We start from the raw sequence: 18,127 nt of genomic DNA on the forward strand, positions 1-18,127 counted from the left end.
GGGGAAGGAAGGGGGTCCATGTGGGCCCCGCCCTCTCAAGGGGAGAAGGAGCACAGCCAGGAATGGGTCAGAACAAGGCCAACGTCTGGAGCCGAAGAAGAGAAGTTCCATGCTTGCTTTCTCTCTTTATTTTCCAGCGTTTGACACACTGATAAAAGGCTTTGTGGAGGTTTGGAGTAAAGCTGTCTACACACGCAGCGTTTCCTGGGGAGGGCACCGAAGTGCCAGGGCAGCAAGGGAGCAGGAGGGCCAGCCCTTCCGCTGCCTGTAGGGGCGCGTGGGGAGAACCGACTTGTGCCCGGTGCTCGAGTGGCTGCCAGTTCCACGTGGGCTGGGACAGCAGCTGTGTTCTCTCAGGGCCCCTCCTGCACATTTTTATGAGCTGGCTGGTGTTCATGTCCCAAACTCCTCTTGCTGCTTCCTGTGGTTGGGTTTTATCTTTCAAGTGGCCTAGAAGTGCGGCGTCCAGTCGCACCCGGTGATGGGGCCCGGCCCAGCGGATGACCCAGCCAGGGGCAAACCTGGCACTGACTAAAAGCGGCTTCTTGCCTCTGCAGGGTGGCTTGGCCATTTCTCCTGGGGCAGCAGTTTTGCTGCTAGGATGTGCAGCAGAAGATGGGCCTGGGTTGTTAGATCCATGACACATAACTTGATGAAGGCAGAGGGTCCACATTCTATATAAAGTTGTGCCAAAAACACAGATTTGGGAAACAGAAAGACCAATCTGGTCTTTGAATCTCAACTTGGCTACTTTTACTCGACTGTGAAATGGGAATATCAATACCTATCCCTTTGGGTTGTTGTAGACATTAAATGAGATGATATAGATCAAATATTCAGCGCTTTGCCCAACAGGTGGTGAATTCTCAGTAACCATCTGAAAGAGAGAGGAATAATTTTTTTTCCCCTCCCTTCTCATCCTCAGGAAAGCTACACTGGAGCTCATCTTCTCTGGAGACTGGCCCAGGGACACCAGGGGGTATGAAGAGTCAGCTGTCAGAGTGTCATCAGATTCAGTGTGGAATTCTGGGGTAAGATTACTTCAAATAACTGCTTCTCTTTTTTTTTGATGATGATGATTACCTGGATCCATCCTTTCATTAGGGACTGCAAAACAGTGGTGCAGAATGATATATCTATTTATCATCTGGATTACTTCTCTCAAGAGAAACCTCTCCAAAATCAAAGATTTGACGACCCCCGAATACAGTCCCTATAGGAAAGGCAGGATCAGTGCTTGAGTCCTTCCTTTTATTTGCCACTCTCTTAATCCATGTGGACTGCTACAACAGAATACAGTAGACTGGGTGGTTTATAAACAACAGAAATTTATTTCTCACAGCGCTGGAGACCAGGAAGTCCAAGATGGGGGTGCTGGCAGATTCCATGTCTGGAAGGCCCATCCCTGGATGGCAGACCGCCATCTTGCAGAAACAGGAAGGGAGCTCCCCGGAATCTCTTAGAAGGCCACCAGTCTCAGTCAGGACACAATTACCGCACCCTCACGACATAAGTATTGTCCAGGCCCCACCTCCAAATACCATCACATTGAGCACCAGGTTTCAACACATGAATTTTGGGGTGACACAGGTACTTTTCAAAATAAGTACTTGGTTACCTAATACCCTCAGAAGTGGATCAATGGATGCTTTATTTTTATCATTAGGAACTCAAGATTTACACACACTTGAACTGTTTTACTCTCGTGTAGACACTAATCATATAATCCTCAGATTGTCCCATCATTAAAACATGTGGGCCCTCTCAAGTTGGACCTCAAGTGTTTTTGTCACGATCCTGGTTAAGTGTTTGATAGCCTCTTGCCATCTGGTTGTGACGGAATGCTCCAGGTTCCTCTTATACTTTCCTGTCCTACCCCTGGATTCATCTGTTTCTTCAAGGAACCAGCTGGTTCTTTCAGTGGGAAATATTTAGAGACCACGAACTGCTTACCGACATGGGAATGCTGCTCGTCTTTAGGCCTCTTCATGGATAGAGTTAGGAAATGATCTTTTTAAGATAAAAACATAATGAGTTTAATATGATTATATACTGGTATTTCCAACTCAAATTGAAAACCACAGGGTCTTTACCTAACCTTATCAATCTTATATGGGTTTCTCTTTTCTTCCATACTGAAGATCCCAGTTCCCAATGACACCAACAGAATTACTCATATGCCCAAAACATAATACTGAAAGTAGTTTAATTTTTTCTTTTGCACAGTTCTTAGTCCTAGGGAGTAAATAGCCTGTTATGGATATACAAATTATCATGTTTTAGAATCACTTAAAATTGTGCCTGTGTAGCTATGCCACTAACATGATGCACAGTTAGACACATTGTTTCACTTTGGTCTTATTTGGGGATTGCTTTTTTATTTTATTTTATTTTATTTTATTTTATTTTATTTATTTTATTTTTTGAAAGAGAGAGAGAAAATGCATGCTTGCACTCAAGTGGGGATGCAGGGGGTGGTGGGGAGAGTGACAGGAGAGAGTCTTTTTAAAGATTGTATATATTTATTTGAGAGAGAAATAGCAAGAGAGAGCACAAGCAGGGAAGGGGCAGAAGGAGAGGAAGAAGCAGACTCCCCACTGAGCAGGGAGCCCCTATAGGGCTCTATCCCAGGACCCTGAAATCACGATCTGAGCCAAAGGCAGCTGCTTAACTGACTGAGTCCCCCAGGTGCCCGGGAGAGAATCTTAGGCAGGCTCCATATCCAGTACAAAGCCCCACCTGGAGCTCGATCCCGCAATCCTGAGATCATGACCTGAGCCAAAATCAAGAGTCAGATCCTTCACTGACTGAGCCACCTAGGAGTCCCTGGGGATTACTTTTTTTAAATTTAATTTTTTTTAGAATTATGTGAAATAGTTTATCATAGTTTCCAATGCAAACCTACAAAGGAAGGCTTATTTGAAGAAATCTCCCTCTTAATTAGATGAATAGTAGGATACCACCCAGATTTTTCTCTACTATGCTTTTTTTTCACTTAGCAATATATCCTAAAGATCTCTCCAGAATAGCATATAGAGATATTCTTCATTTCTTTTATTTTTTTTTTTAATTTTTATTTATTTATGATAGCCACACACAGAGAGAGAGAGAGAGAGGCAGAGACACAGGCAGAGGGAGAAGCAGGCTCCATGCACCAGGAGCCCGATGTGGGATTCGATCCCGGGTCTCCAGGATCGCGCCCTGGGCCAAAGGCAGGCGCCAAACCACTGCGCCACCCAGGGATCCCTCTTCATTTCTTTTATAACTGGACAATACTCCACTTTGGGCACTATGTGCCCAAGCATAGTTTATTCAACCATCACCCTATGGAAGAACATTTGGATCATTTCCAGTCTTGCTTCCCTTGACGGTACTGCAGTGATTACCCTTGGGCAGCCTTGCCAATGTATCTCTGGGATCAATTCCTAGGAGTGACATTGCTGGGTTAAAGGGTAGGTGAAGGTTTTCTGGTAGATACTGTCAAGCTGCCCTTAAACTGGTTGTGCCATTTTGTATTGTGAGACCTGTTTCTCCACAGTCTCGCCAACAGAGTATGTTAGCAAATTTTTGGGCTTTTGCTGATTTCATAGGTAGGAAATAGCTCAGTGAGGTTTTAATTGAATTAATTTTTAATGTCAGTTTTTTACTATAATTTTTACTATAAAAATTAGAATAAAGAGGGAAGAAAAGTTTTGTTTGGATAACCTTAATTTAGCATTACAATCATTATAGGTACATTGGGTATACCCAGGTTTCACTAGCCTGTGGTGACAACATGAAGTCCTATTCATTTTTTTTAAGGGGGGGGCACAGAGGGTGAGGGGCTCTATCTCATGACCCTAAGATCATGATCTTAGTTGAAACCAAGAGTGGGACCCTTAACCACCCGGGTGCCCCCCATTCATTTTTAATGCCCAGATTACAATAACTTAAGGTTCCCTAAACATAGCAATCCTTATGTCTCCCGTAATTTGGAGGAGTCTCCAAAGGGGCCCTTGAAGGCAACACTAACCAGTCTGTTAGCCGCAGTCACCAGAGCTGGTTGCTGGCCCCTCTCTGCCCAGCTGTGCAACTCCTGCTGGTGTGAGGGTCCCTGGTGACAAACTTGATGCATCCCTGCTGGGTAGACGCTGGCTGCTCTGAGAACATCAGTACTGACCACACCAGGCCACTGTCCCTGGAGGTAGCAGCACAGGGCTAGGACATCCGTAGAGACTGGGAACACGGCTGCGCCAGCACCATGCTATCCCATCTCCCTCCCTCTGCCCCTGTCCTCGTGCCACTCTCCCTAAGTATCTCCTGAAGAGCTCAGTTGGCTTCTGGCTTCAGATCCTTGTCTGGAGTGTATAGAGATGTTCACGAAAAGGACTCCTTCCTCGGATGGTTGACACCCTGTCCAGGGGCCAGAAGGAAAGCTGAGGGAGCCTGAGGGTCCTCTGCTTATAAAGCAAATACTCTGGTGTGCATCAAAGAACAACGAAGGCAGGTACAAGAACAGGAGTTACACCACCAGCGTTGGCTGAGCCCAAGACATCTCCTCCCGTGGGCTTGACCCCTCTTCTCGCTGGCAGGCACAGCACACAATTAGCTGTCTCTTCTTTATAACAGTAAAGCAGGAATTCCTCACTGAAAATTAATATGTATCAATCTAAAAAAGCAAAGTAATGGAGACAGTGGACAATATTACTTGAAGAAGATACATTTCAACACAAACAGTCCTGGAGTGTATACACAATGATAAAAATACTAGTGATATGAAAGATTAATTTTTGATCAACATTCTTTCAGAGATTTACTTAGCACCAAAGAGGAAATTTTAAATTCACAGAAAGCATTGTTAAGCAAACAGAGGAAGCATACTGATTGCAATGAAAAAATGCCCCACTTTGGAAACAATTTTCTAAAAAATTACATGAATTCATGAAATAGTCCTAGGACTCATAAATATTACAATTCTCATGCAAGCACTCCTACATTTTAAAAACATCATAGAAGTGAAAAGGGCTTATAAAAGGTGGATTTTTTTTTACTGTTTAGTGCTTTTTTACTATCATTTTCATCAATTTGGTTATTCTGCCTCATAAACTATCAGCCTGTTTGTTTTAGAATGAGCCTGAGCCACTTTTGTTAAGTGCATACTGATCGGTGATGGCTGGGGGGGAAGGGGGGCGTCCCTGGGCTCTGGGGGCTTGCTGTTCATGGCAAAGCACTGCGATGCTTAGCTCAGACATTCTGGAAGTGTCGCTGAACTTCGTTTAGTCTAGGCCTCACCCACCCACTGAAGACATTTTGTAGAGGGTTATGGTATAACCATATCCCGACATGTCCTGGCACTTGGGGACTCTCAGGCTGTCCAGTCCTGCCTGCTTCTAGATGGCTCAAGGGTTCTTGACCCCAGGGAAGAGGCTCCAGGGAGTGGTTCTGCCCTTGCAGTCATTGTTCTGACCCTGAAAAGACAGCTTGGCCTAGGCTCTAGGAATGGTGAACGTCTTAGGCACGGTGGAAACAGTCACCGAGTCACCCAAGTGGCTCTACAAGGGGACCCTCCCTTTCATTTCTGACTCAGACTCGGGCCCAGGTGCAATGGCTGGGTTCCTGTTGGGGATGTTCCTTCTCTGCTGCACCTTGTCTTGCTGACTCTTCTCAATATCAATCTCTGCCCCTTGCCATTTTTGTCCCCTGTTCCTACCCCTGTTGGAGTACTTGCGGGGACAAGGGCGAGGCAACAGAGGCACTTGGGCTGCAGAATCTCAGCCTCAGCTGCCGGTAGAGGTGTCAGCATGGGTGCCTCCTGAGCAGTGAGGTGGTGCCTTTCCCACCTCATACAAGTTCTGGCCCAGCTCCTGTAAGCTTCCGTGTCTGGTCTCCGGGCAGGTTGTGGAGGGTGGGGTATGAGGCGGTGTGGGATGGCCACCCACTTGTATGGACCCTGCCCCATTTTCTGGAGTTCTCAGACTCTTGGGCCAGACCATGGCCTTGAGAAGTCCTCAAGTCTATTCCTCTGCCTGAAATCAGGATCACACCCGAACTGCTGTGCAAAGTTAACACCTTGCTTTTCCAAGACAGAAACCGCCTAACCCAATTCCCACCCATAAAGACCACCCAGGGGAGGAGAGAGAAACTGGTATGAGGTTCAGGAACCTTGCATGCCAGGGCGGTCACCAACTAGTTCAGTCTTTCTGGGATTCAGTTTAGTCTCTCTGCTGTTGGACCCAGTAACTTTTCATTCTCTTTTATCTGTAGAAAAGCACTTTTCATGGTGCTGGGCATCTGTTGCTCTGGAAATAACCCCAGCAGAGTAGCATCTTTAGGCAAAGCGCAGGCCGTGGCTGGGGGGGAAGGCGGGTAGGGGAGGGCACAGGTGCAGCAGGTCTTCTGGTGGCTTCTGCCCTGGCCAGGCATCTTCTTTAGTCCCTCGCAGTGGAGATTTGAGGGGAGTACTGGTGACCCCTGGAAGCATATTCTCTGGAAAAGGCATCAAGTTCGATTCCAAAATTAATGACTCATTTATAAATTTGGGAACACTTAAGACACTTCCAGTGATTCCAGCAGCTCGGAATTGGGGAGGATGAGGCTCCAGAGCAAAGCTGTGCCTGAGACGCTGACTTCAATCAAGCGGCCTGTTGATACAGAAGTGTAGAAAATAGATTATTTTAATTGCTAATTGTTCCTGAGACCCCTACCAAGGTATTTTTTTTTTTAAATGTGGTCTAAATGTTCTCCTCAACAGACACGAAGGAATTATAGTTTATTCAGAGGCTGACATGCTGCTGATTGAAATACAATGAAGAGTAATCAAGGTTGTTTTTTTTTTTCCATATGGCTTTTAACATTTACAAAGAAAATGATTTCAAGGGGTACGCACTAGAAAGAAACAAGCTGTAAACAGTTACCAATCAGCCAAATACTCAGATTACCAAGAATGTTCCCTCCACCCTCATCTCTTACTGCCCCTCCCTGATAATCGGCATCTGAATGAAACAGGAATTATTCTTTTGTTCAGAACTCTCTGGGAGGAGGATAAAGAGTCAGACTTCAACATATCCTGTTCCAACACCCCAGGACCTTGTCTTGAATAACTTCACAGTTACAAACTTTCCTCCCTCACACAGGCCGGGACGCAGCCCCGAGGGATGCCCCCCGCCCCCACTTTTCAGAGCATGTGAGAAGCTGGCCATCCCCCCTCTTGCTCCCTAGAGCTAGATTCGGGGAACTCTCATTTAGCGGGTTCTAAGATGGGAGGAAGTTCGGAAAGTATGAGGAGAGGAGGTTGGACATATGTAGAAAGCAAGCCTGTGGACTACTGAGTCTTTGAAGAATTCCTCACCTGACGGTGTCTTGAGAAAATGGCCTTTTCGTGGAGTTGTCAAGCCCAGTGGCATCTCGCAGGCCACCTTATAATGCCAGGGGGTCGGTAGACTGGGACTCAGAAGGTCACTGGTAATGTGATGTGTTCAAATCACTCATGCATCAGGGAGGATGGATAATGCTGTTTACAGCTTATGCCAGGACAGGATCAAGCCATGACTGATAACTTTTGAGAAACGTCCTTGTGCTTTTTTTCTTTTTTTAATCTCAGTATGGTTAATATATAGTGTTAGATGAATTTCAGATGTCCAATATAGTTCAACAAATCTATAAGGAACAGGTCTCTAAAACCCCCGAGACTAATGGTGTGTCCAACATACCTGTAAGTACACCAAGAATACCTTTGGAGTCATCAACCAGCCTTCAGACGGAGGTTTCCACCTTTGTACGTGTGTGAGTGCCTACCTGGGCATGTTTTTCAACTTGGTTTTTAAGCTTCATGGGTCAGGACAGGATGTATGTGCTGGTGGTGATGTGACATTTGCTCCATTCCTTCCTTTTTTTTCCAATTCTATCTTTACTTGAGAGAGAATGAGAGAGAGAGCACCAACAGGGGAAGGGGAAGAGGGAGAAGCAGGCTCCCTACTGAGCAGGGAGCCCAACGTGGGGCTGGATCCCAAGACCCCGAAATCATGACCTGAGCCAAAGGCAGATGCTCGACACTGAGCTCCCCCAGGTGCCCCTTTCCTTTCCTAAATGCAATTACAGCCAACCCAACCACTCAGACTCTTTGATCAACCTGAAGGAAGACATGCTTCAGAGGGACTACACACAAACTAAGGAGAAAATTGGAGAAGAGCAAGGAGCTCTCCCTACAATAAGTAGCCCTGCTTCCTTGGCTTCATTGCAATTTCTAATTCTAATTATTATTCTCATTTTCATTCTATGATTCTATTATTTTTCCAAATTTTGGTGTCCTCAATATATCTCCATTTAATTCATCATATTGGAAAAAGCAGAGAGGTCATTGTATATTATTATTTTCCTCACTCCTCTTCAGCCATACTGGTCTCACTGTTCATAAAGAACACTCCTTCCACATAAACTTTATAGTATGTGTTTCTAGAAAACAGCCCAGCAAACAGCAAGTACCCCTTAAAATATTTCTTAAATAAATACTTGAATGGACAAGTGATGTTGGCTTAACCATTCCCTGCACCTGTGAATGCTTAGGGCCCTCACTTCCTATTAGAGTCCTGCTCTCACCACCTCCAACGTGTCTTGGAGATTTCTATTATGTCTTGTACGTTAGCAATCAGTATATTTCAGGTGTTGTGCCCAAGATTGCGAATCCGAGAAACCACCAAGGAACCCAACACCGATGCAAACACACGAGGGTTTATTTACAAGCTCGAGCTTGGGTCCAAGTATACCCTACACAGCGGAGCAGGGACTTGGACCCCGAGGTGGGTTTGAGCTTAGTTTTTTATAGGCTGGTCTAGGGGATCTCCAGAAGGGGTGGAGGAATTTCTCAAGTTCTGTTTACATTTTGATATGGGGCTTTCAAGTGCATTGAGCTCTGTTTTTATTCTAATAGGGGCTTCTTGCCCTTGGTTTGGGCTCTGTTCTTATTCTAATATGGGGCTTTCTAGGTTGTTAAGCTGTAAGCTGTTTTCTTCCTGTATGTGAAGTAAGGTAAAGTTCAGCTCTTATTCCCAGGGGCCTGGGATGGCTGTACTCGTGTTAACGCTAAACTTGAGGTGGAATGGCCTTGATTTTTCTTGGCCTCCACATTTCCCCCTCTCAGAGGAACCTAAGGAAGGACCCAATCATGGGTCCAGGCTGGTCTCAGAGTGAGCCAGTGGGAATGATTAAATCATGATTCAAACCAACCTTGTTGCTGTTCTTGCTCCCGTTTACGTCTAGCCAAACCTTTTCTGACTTTTGCCATAGATTCCCGGACTATTCCTGAGTGGTCAGTAAAGAAGCAACATTCCTCATTTGGGGCAACACATAACCGCACCCCCCACTTGCCTGCAAAAGCCTCTCTGCAGTTAAGATGCTCCCATCTTTTTAACCCTTAAAAGACTTTAAAAGCAAGGCTGAATTGGGTGCACATTTTTAAATGGCTAACGGGGAAGCAACATTAGTGGGGTAAGTGAGAACGGCACAGTCTTAGCTTTAGGGGATTGTCCTTGTCCGGTTGGCTTTTCCATTCTGGAACAAAGTCCTTGAGAACAGCCTGTGGATCAGCTGGCCGGACGTGGGTGTAGTGGACCCAGGGAGTAATCCCGTCGACCTTGAGAGCGGTGGGAGTGGTCAGGATCACGATGTAGGGTCCCTTCCAGTGAGGTTGAAGTGTCTGGTGTTGGTATCTCCGTGCGTACACCCAGTCACCTGGCCGGTATCAATGGGGACCCGGGGGGTGGCCCAGTCTCGTAGAGGGCCCTCAGTTTAGGCCACACCTGCTTATGAGTTCATTGTGACATTTGGAGGGAGAAAAGAAGTTGGTAATCAAACTCAGCAAGCACCTCAGGTTTGGATATGGGTACCGCCCGGCGCGAGATTTACACCCTGTCCCCCGGATTCTCAAGGGCCAGCGAGAGCTCACCGGACGCCGCCGGAACCGTGACGCTTCCAAGGCACGGGCCCTCTCTCGGGGCGAGCCCATTCCAGGGCGCCCTGCCCTTCACAAAGGAAAGAGAACTCTCCCCGGGGCTCCTGCCAGCTTCTCCAGGATCGGTTGCGTTACCGCACTGGACGCCTAGGCGCCCATCTCCACCACTCCGGATTCGGGGATCTGAACCCGACTCCCTTCCGATCGGCTGAGGGCAACGGAGGCCACCGCCCGTCCCTTCAGAATGGCGCTCGCCCATCTCTCAGGACTGACTGACCCATGTTCAACTGCTGTTCACATGGAACCCTTCTTCACATTCCAACATGCCAGAGGCTGTTCACCTTGGAGACCTGCTGCTAAGTTGGGGATAATAGGTGGAGAAATACCGAACATGGCCTTGTAGGGAGTCAGTCCCATCTTTTTTTTTTTTTTTCAGTCCCATCTTATATGGGGAGTTCCTCACCCTATATAGGGCAAAGGGGAGGAGAGTCACCCAGTCCCCGCCAGTCTTCAGGGCTAATTTAGTTAAGGTCTCCTTTAATGTTCTATTCATCCCCTCTACCTGTCCTGAGCTCTGGGATATGCACAATGTAATTTCCAATCTGCCCCAAGTACTAGTGCCACTCACCGTGTTACCTTAGAGACGAATCCTGGGCCGTTTTCTGATCCAGTCTTAACAGGAAAGCCATACCTCGGTAAGATGTCTTTCAGCAGTTTCTTGGTCACGGTCTGTGCTGCATGTTTGGTGGGAAAGGCCTCTGTCCATCCCGGCAGTTTGTGGCTGTGGGATCCTTAAGACGGTTTCCTTCCATGCATCCATCAACCATCTTTGTCCATCCTTTAATTTGTACCCAAGGTTGCTCACCTCTGCTCTGCAGATCTGGGCTTTTATAGCTGAGGCCCAGTATCCTAGAGCCACTATGGTTTGTAGCAAGTCCCTGGTGCTTCACAAGCATGCGTCCTGGTCCTCCGCCACCAACAGGATATCAAATGAGGGTGCTCGGAATGGAACTCACCCAAGTCTTCGTGTAAGGCCTCATTGAAGATGGTCAGTGAGTTTTTGAATCCTTGTGGTAGTCGAGTCCAGGTGAGCTGGCCACTGATGCCTTTCTCAGGGTCCATCCATTCAAAGGTGAAGAGGTCTTGGCTCTTGGGTGCTAAAGGCAGGCTGAAAAAGGCATCTTTTAAATAGAGGAGGGTGTATGGGTTTAGGACCGTAGGGTGCATATCCTCTACTCGCCGGTTGACTTCCCTTAAGTCCTGGACTGTCCTGTAATCGTTAGAGTGTGGTTTCCGAACCAGCAGCAAGGGAGTGTTCCATGCCGATTGGCAAGGCCTCAATATGCCTGAGTCCAGTAGTAGCCGTATGCGGGGTGTGATTCCCCTACGCACTATGAGAGGCATGGGGTATTGGCGGACCCTGACAGCGTCTGCCCCCGGCTTTAGTTCTATGTATATGGCCGGTCGGTGCCGGCCCAGTTTTTGCCCATGCTTGGGGAATTCCTGCAGCCAACGGTCAATGTCAGTCATTGGAGCTGAGGGTGTTTGGTGGAGACAATAGAGACGATATTCATCTTCTAAACTCAGGACAAGCACCTGAATAGGGTGCCCCTCCTTGTTTAGGATTTTTGCCCCTTCGGGGTAGAAACAAATTTGTGCCCCCATCTTGGTGAGCAAATCCCAACCTAACAACGGGTAGGGACACTCAGGGATGACCATGAAGGAGTGGGATACCCGGCCCATGCTGAGATCCACAGTTCCCTGGGTAGTCCATGAGTACTGTTTGGTGCCCATGGCCCCTTGCACCCATGAAGTCGTTTGCCAATTTCCCTTGGGGTTGTAATAAAAAATGAATGTTGTGCCCCAGTGTCCACTAGGAATTCAACAGGTTGCCCCTCCACTCTGAGACTTACCCTGGGCTCAGGGAGGGGTGCCGAACCCCGACTCCCCTAGTTGTCCAGGTCCTCCATCTCCAAGATCTTGGCAGGGGCCTTAGGTCTTTTGTTAAGACAGTCTTTCACCCAATGGCCCTCTTCTTTGCAATAAGCACATTGGGTTTTGTTCAGCTTAGGGCGCTCCCGACAGGGACCAGGGTCATCCTCCTTACCTGTCCCTGAAGCCAGCTTCTTGAGGTGCCTCCGTCTTTCCTGTGGGTCATCCATGGTTGTGGCCAGCAGGATCCTGGCCAGGTTTCGGGTCTGCCAGTCACTTACTTTGGTTTGTTCCTCTTCCGGACTTTATTATTATTGACTCTTTCTGCTACTATAAATCCTGCAAGCTCTTCTCTCCTAGTATTCCCTCTAAGAAGGCTGCTGGACTCTTGTCCTTACCCTGTCTTACATAACCATACCTCGGCCAGATTGGTAGGCTTGCACGCGGCAGCCTGGAGACCTGCCCCTAGTGTCTGGCGGTGGACCCAGTCTCTCCTTACCTTTAGCCGTTGTGCGCTTTGGGGAGCAAAAATGGTTTTACCCAAGGAGGGGAATTCTCAATCATGTCCTGCCAGACCAGGATGTAGGGCACCTGGTCATGGTGGCCGTCCGGTTTGTCCCTGAAGATCACAGCCTTAACCTGTAAGATAATAGGTAGGTAAAAAGTTCCTTCTTGGGGCCATCCCATGTCAAAGGTTGGCCATTCTGATATGCAATAAATTTGGAATCTCTCTCTCCGTATGTCTATGCTCAGAATACGAGCTCTTTCCCTAACATCCAAGAAGTGGGAGGGCATAAGAGACAAGGGTGTGGTTTGCATTTGCCCCATTATGTCCCCCGTCCACACCAAGGCACAGACAGTTATGACAGTTAACAAATAACACAGTCAAAAAGAACACAGTAACACAGACCAGCACACAAACAGGTAACAAGAACACAGTAACAGACAAATGTTCCAGTGTGGCCACGGAGACAAAACAAAAAGCAACCCAGAGGGCTGGCAGCCAGCCCTCCTTACATGAGGACCTCCGTCCTCCTTACAGATGAGGACCCTGTCCTCCCAGTGGGGGCAAGGGACATCTCCTCAAGACCCCCAGTTGACGGCCCGCCAGCACGTCCGCCTAAGCCAATGCCAACCCAATACAGATTGGAATTCCTACAAGTAGAGCTCTCAGAGAATATGAGCGCAAATGGTGGAAAAAGTTGAGCGCACTCACCGCGCGTGAAACCCTCCGGATGGGGTCCTGGAGGGCTCTCGGATCCCAGACGAGCCCCCAAATGTTGTGCCCAAGATTGCAAATCCGAGAAACCACCGCGGAGCCAAACCGATGCAAGCACACGAGGGTTTATTTACAAGCTCGAGCTTGGGTCCAAGTATACCCGACACAGCAGAGCAGGGACTTGGACCCCGAGGTGGGTTTCAGTTTAGTATTTTATAGGCTGGTCTAGGGGACCTCCAGAAGGGGCGGAGGAATTTCTCAAGTTCTGTTTACATTTTGATATGGGGCTTTCAAGGGTATTGAGCTCTGTTCTTATTCTAATAGAATAATAATAATAATTCTAATAATAGAAGGGGCTTCTTGCCCTTGGCTTGGGCTCTGTTCTTATTCTAATATGGGGCTTTCTAGGACGTTAAGCTGTAAGCTGTTTTCTTCCTGTAAATGAAGTAAGGTAAAGTTCAGCTCTTACTCCCAGGGGCCTGGGATGGCTGTACTTGTGCTAACACTGAACTTGAGGTGGAATGGCCTTGATTTTTCTCGGCCTCCACACAGACAGGTTCTGTTCTGTTGTGGATTGGAGGGACCTTCAAAGAATCTAGTTTTTCATACTGATCAAACTGAAACTGAAAGCTAATTTTTATTCTTTTAATATCCTATTAAATTCATTTTGTTAGTAACTTGTTTAATATTCCCACATCTATTTTCTTAGGTAAAATTGGTTTATAGGGACACCTGGGTGGCTCAGCGGTTGGGCATCTGCCTTCGGCTCAGGGAATTATCCCGGCATCCGGGATCGAGTCCCACATCGGGCTCCTTGCATGGGGCCTGCTTCTCCCTCTGCCTGTGTCTCTGTCTCATTGTCTCTCATGAATAAATACATATAATCTTTTTAAAAAAAGAGTTGCATGCTCTACTGACTGAGCCAGCCAGGCACCCCGAGAAGATGCTAATATCTGAGTAGACTAATATGCATAGAGAAAGCTTTAGAAATTATTCAGAGTTGCCTCTCAAAAATAACTCTGGACCTGGAGAGTTTCATGAGTGAATTCCCTCAAACCTCCAATAATTCATATGCCATATACATAGAAGCCACCCAGGCATCCCAGCATGCAACTCTTGATCTAAGAGTTGTAAGTTTGAGCCCCATGTTGGGTGTGGAGATTACTTTTAAAAAATAAACTTTTTTTTAAAAAAGATCTTCTTATAGCAATTTTGATAATTTAGTATTTTCTACAGAAATCATACATTTCAACAAAAGCCTATTGAATGGGAGAAGATATTTGCAAATTATATCCAACAAAGGGTTAATATCCAAAATACATAAAGAACTCACACAACTCAACACCAAAAAATAAATAATTCAATTTAAAATGGGCAGACTACCTAAATAGACCTTTTTCCAAAGAAGACACAAAGATGGCCATCAGACACATGAAAAGATGCTCAACATCACTTAATCATCAGGGAAATGCAAATCAAAACCAAAATGATATATCACCTCACACCAGTCAGAATAGCTGGTATCAAAAAGACAAGTGTTGGGAAGGATGAAGAGAAAAAGGAACGCTTGTGCACTGTGGATGGAATGTAAATTGGTACAGCCACTATGAAAAAACAGTATGGAAGTTCCTTGAAAGTTAAAAATGGAAGTATCATACAATTCAGTAATTCCACTTCTGGGTATTTACCTGTAGAAAAAGAAAACAATTTAAAAAGATATATGGGATGAGCACTGGGTGTTATACTACATGTTGGCAAATCGAACTCCAATAAAAAAAGACAAAAAAATATATATATATGCACCCGTGTTTATTGCAGCATTATTTATAATCAAGATATGGAAGCAACTCAAGTGTCCATTGATAAATAAATGAATAAAGATGTGGTGTGTACAAACATACACACAAGAATATTACTTAGCCATAGGTCATGCATGGAACTAGAGAGTATTATGCTAAGTGAAATAAGTCAGATAAAGACTAACATCATATAATCTCACTTATCTGTGGAATCTAAAATACAAAACACAAGCAAAAAACAGACTCATAAAAACAGAGAACAAATAGGTGGCTGCCAGAGCAGAGGGGAGGGGAGGATGAATGAAAAGAGGTAAAGGGGATTAAGAACTGTGCATTTCCAGTTATAAAATAACTCACAGGGAAGAAAAGTCCAGCATGGGGAATAGAGTTAATAATACTGTAATAATTTTGTATCATGACAGATAGGAACTACACTTAATCTTGGTATTTTGTAATGTATGTAATTGTCAAATCACTATGTTTTATACCTGAAACTAATGTTAATATTGTATAACTATACTTTAATGAAAAAAAAAATCCATACATTTCATGTGTATTTTTCAGTTGAGCTCTACAGAGCATGTGTTAACAATTTTAAAATTTCCTGTATCTGTTTTTATACCCCACGTTTTATTTCTATTTTAGTTCGGATGGATATTCTTTCTTCTTGATTAAAACTACTGGAGGGATGCCTCAGTGACTCAGCGGTTGGGCAGTTGCCTTCCGCTCAGGTCATGATCCCGGATCCAGGATCAAGTCCCGCATCCAGCTCCCTTCGAGGAGCCTGCTTCTCCTCTGCCTATGTCTCTGCCTCTCTCTCACTGTATCTCTCATGAATAAATAAATCTTAAAAAAAAAAAATAAATAAACTACTGGAAGTTTGTTCTCCATTGTTGCTGTTTTTCAGACTCATTTGTTTGATGTTTTACTCTGTTAAATTTTTCTACTTCATTGTCTCCTCTTGTCATTTCTTTATCCTGTTATTTACTAAGATTACCTTATTCTTTTTTCTAACTTCTTTAAATAAGTCTTTTATTTCATTTCTTAAAGATTTTGTTCATTTATTTGACACAGAGAGACAACACAAGCAGTAGAAGCAACAGGCAGAGGGAGAGGGAGAAGCAGGCTCCCTGCTCAGCGGGAGCAGGATGTGGGGCTTCATGTGGGGCTAAATCCTGGGATCCGTGACCTGAGGTGAAGGCAGACATTTAACCAACTGAGCCACCCAGGCACCCTTCATTTACTTTTATAAAAAGCATTTAAGGCTTTGAATATAGCATTAACAATATCCTACAAAATTTGATATGTAATGTTATCTCTTAAATATCATATAATAGAGTGTTTGTCTTATCCTTGTTCTGGGTTCCTGGGATAGAGCTTTCAAACCACTGGAAATTCCTGAATGGTAAGAGTAAGTGTCTTTCTTATTCATGAGGGACCGTTGGACCTTACCTGAGTTTATGCTAAGGATATGACCTGGATGGGGATTGGTCATGATGGCAAGACCAACCATGTGTTTAGAGGATTGTGGCTTTGAGCCACATGAAATCAGCCTGAAGAGGGAATGGAGATTGAGTTCATTCACATGGTTCAATGAATCATACCTATGTAATGAGATCCCAGTGAAAACTCAACACTGAACCTCTGGTGAGCATCCCGGTTGCTGAGCATATCCATGTGCCGTGGGGATGACCCAACCTGATTCCACAGGGTGAGGGCACAGAATCTCTGTGTTGGAACTTCACATTATGTGTCTCCTCACTTACCGTCTTGATTTGCATCCTTTAGAATACAACTGTAATAATGAGTATAGCACTTTCCTGAGTTTTGTGAGTCATTCTAGTAAATTATTGAACCTGAAGGAGGTCACAGGAGTACCTTTGAATCTGTAGCCAGTTAGTCAGAAGTGCAAGTAACCTAGAGGCCCCTAAACTTGCAGCTGCCACTGGACATGAGAGCAGTGTTGTTGGGATTCTGCGTCACATCCATGGGGTGGGCTCTGACTCTGGGTGGTTAGTGTCAGCATTGCATTGTGGCACTGTAGTCGATACAATAATTAATATTTTATTTATAACACACACTAATCATTTTTCTCTAGTAATTTGATACTCTTCCCATCTTAAGATGTAAGTCAAGCCAGTCACATTCCACTTATGCAATGTTTGGGGCTTTTTGTTGTTGCTGCTAAGATAGAGAAACAGAGGTATAACCAATCCACCAACACGTAATCCATTTCTTTTTAAAAAAATATTTTATTTATTCATGAGAGACACACAGAGAGAGGCAGAGACATAGGCCCAGGGAGAAGCAGGCTCCATACAGGGATCCCAATGTGGGACTCGATCCTGGGACTCCAGGATCACGCCCTGGGCCAAAGGCAGATGCTCAAACACTGAGCCACCCAGGCATCCCTCCAATGACCATTTCATCTGTCATGACTCTACTCAAACAAATCACTGGTTTCAACACCTTTCTGACTATAGTTTTTTTTTTTTTTAAAAAACCTTGTGTTTATGGGGGCTAATTTAATGGTGAGAGGTAGAAACACAGTTACTGCATATGAGGTTGATCTATAAAGTTGCTAATCCAATAACAAATTATTAATATTCCCTTCTGCGGCCAAAGCAAGCCATGTCTGAAAAGTAGACGAAAACAATATTCTATTAAATTGCTATTATTCCTCCACATGCATTATCCAGTGCTTCAGTGTGAGTGCTTGTCCAGTGGGTACTTGGTTGGAATGGCAGAAGCCTCCAGAAAGGTGGGTAGGCTACAGTGTTTCTATTTTTAGGGGAGGTCTTTTTTTTTTTTTTTTTTTTTTTATGATAGTCACAGAGAGAGAGAGAGAGAGGCAGAGACACAGGCAGAGGGAGAAGCAGGCTCCATGCACCGGGAGCCCGACGTGGGATTTGATCTCGGGTCTCCAGGATCACGCCCTGGGCCAAAGGCAGGCGCTAAACCGCTGCGCCACCCAGGGATCCCTAGGGGAGGTCTTAGCGAAAATATGGTCAGAGTGAAAACTTAACAGATACTCTGGCAAACACTTCTGCCATCAGGCATATCACCATGGCAAAAAGTGCTACAGGATAGTCACTAAGCAGGGCAAAGGAACCTTTCTGATTAGTCAACGTTTCTGAACGGCCTTTTCTCCACCCTCTTAGTCTGCAGGATTGTATCTGAGGTGTATGAGAGCCCACTGCTAGACATTCCAAAAAGCAAGAACATATGCATAAATATCAAATACACACACAC

The 18,127-nt window shown here is 45.5% G+C and overlaps 1 long non-coding RNA gene across 4 annotated transcripts; it reads right to left on the minus strand.

The window, feature by feature from the left end:
• Window positions 1-3,776: 3,776 nt before the first annotated feature.
• LOC112670317 (uncharacterized) lies at window positions 3,777-13,795 on the minus strand. Of its 4 annotated transcripts, none has more exons than XR_004814086.2 (3): window positions 13,074-13,787; window positions 11,839-12,496; window positions 3,777-11,460 (listed from the first exon to the last, which is right to left on the minus strand). It is a non-coding gene; the product is annotated as an uncharacterized LOC112670317 (long non-coding RNA). The 4 variants fall into 4 exon arrangements; XR_004814088.2 differs by having other exon boundaries at window positions 3,777-10,278; window positions 10,554-12,496; window positions 13,074-13,781; XR_004814087.2 differs by having other exon boundaries at window positions 3,777-6,620; window positions 7,328-12,496; window positions 13,074-13,775.
• Between the last annotated feature and the right edge of the window lie 4,332 nt (window positions 13,796-18,127).

This window comes from Canis lupus, chromosome 2, assembly GCF_003254725.2.
Source record: "Canis lupus dingo isolate Sandy chromosome 2, ASM325472v2, whole genome shotgun sequence".
Lineage (NCBI taxonomy): Eukaryota > Metazoa > Chordata > Mammalia > Carnivora > Canidae > Canis > Canis lupus.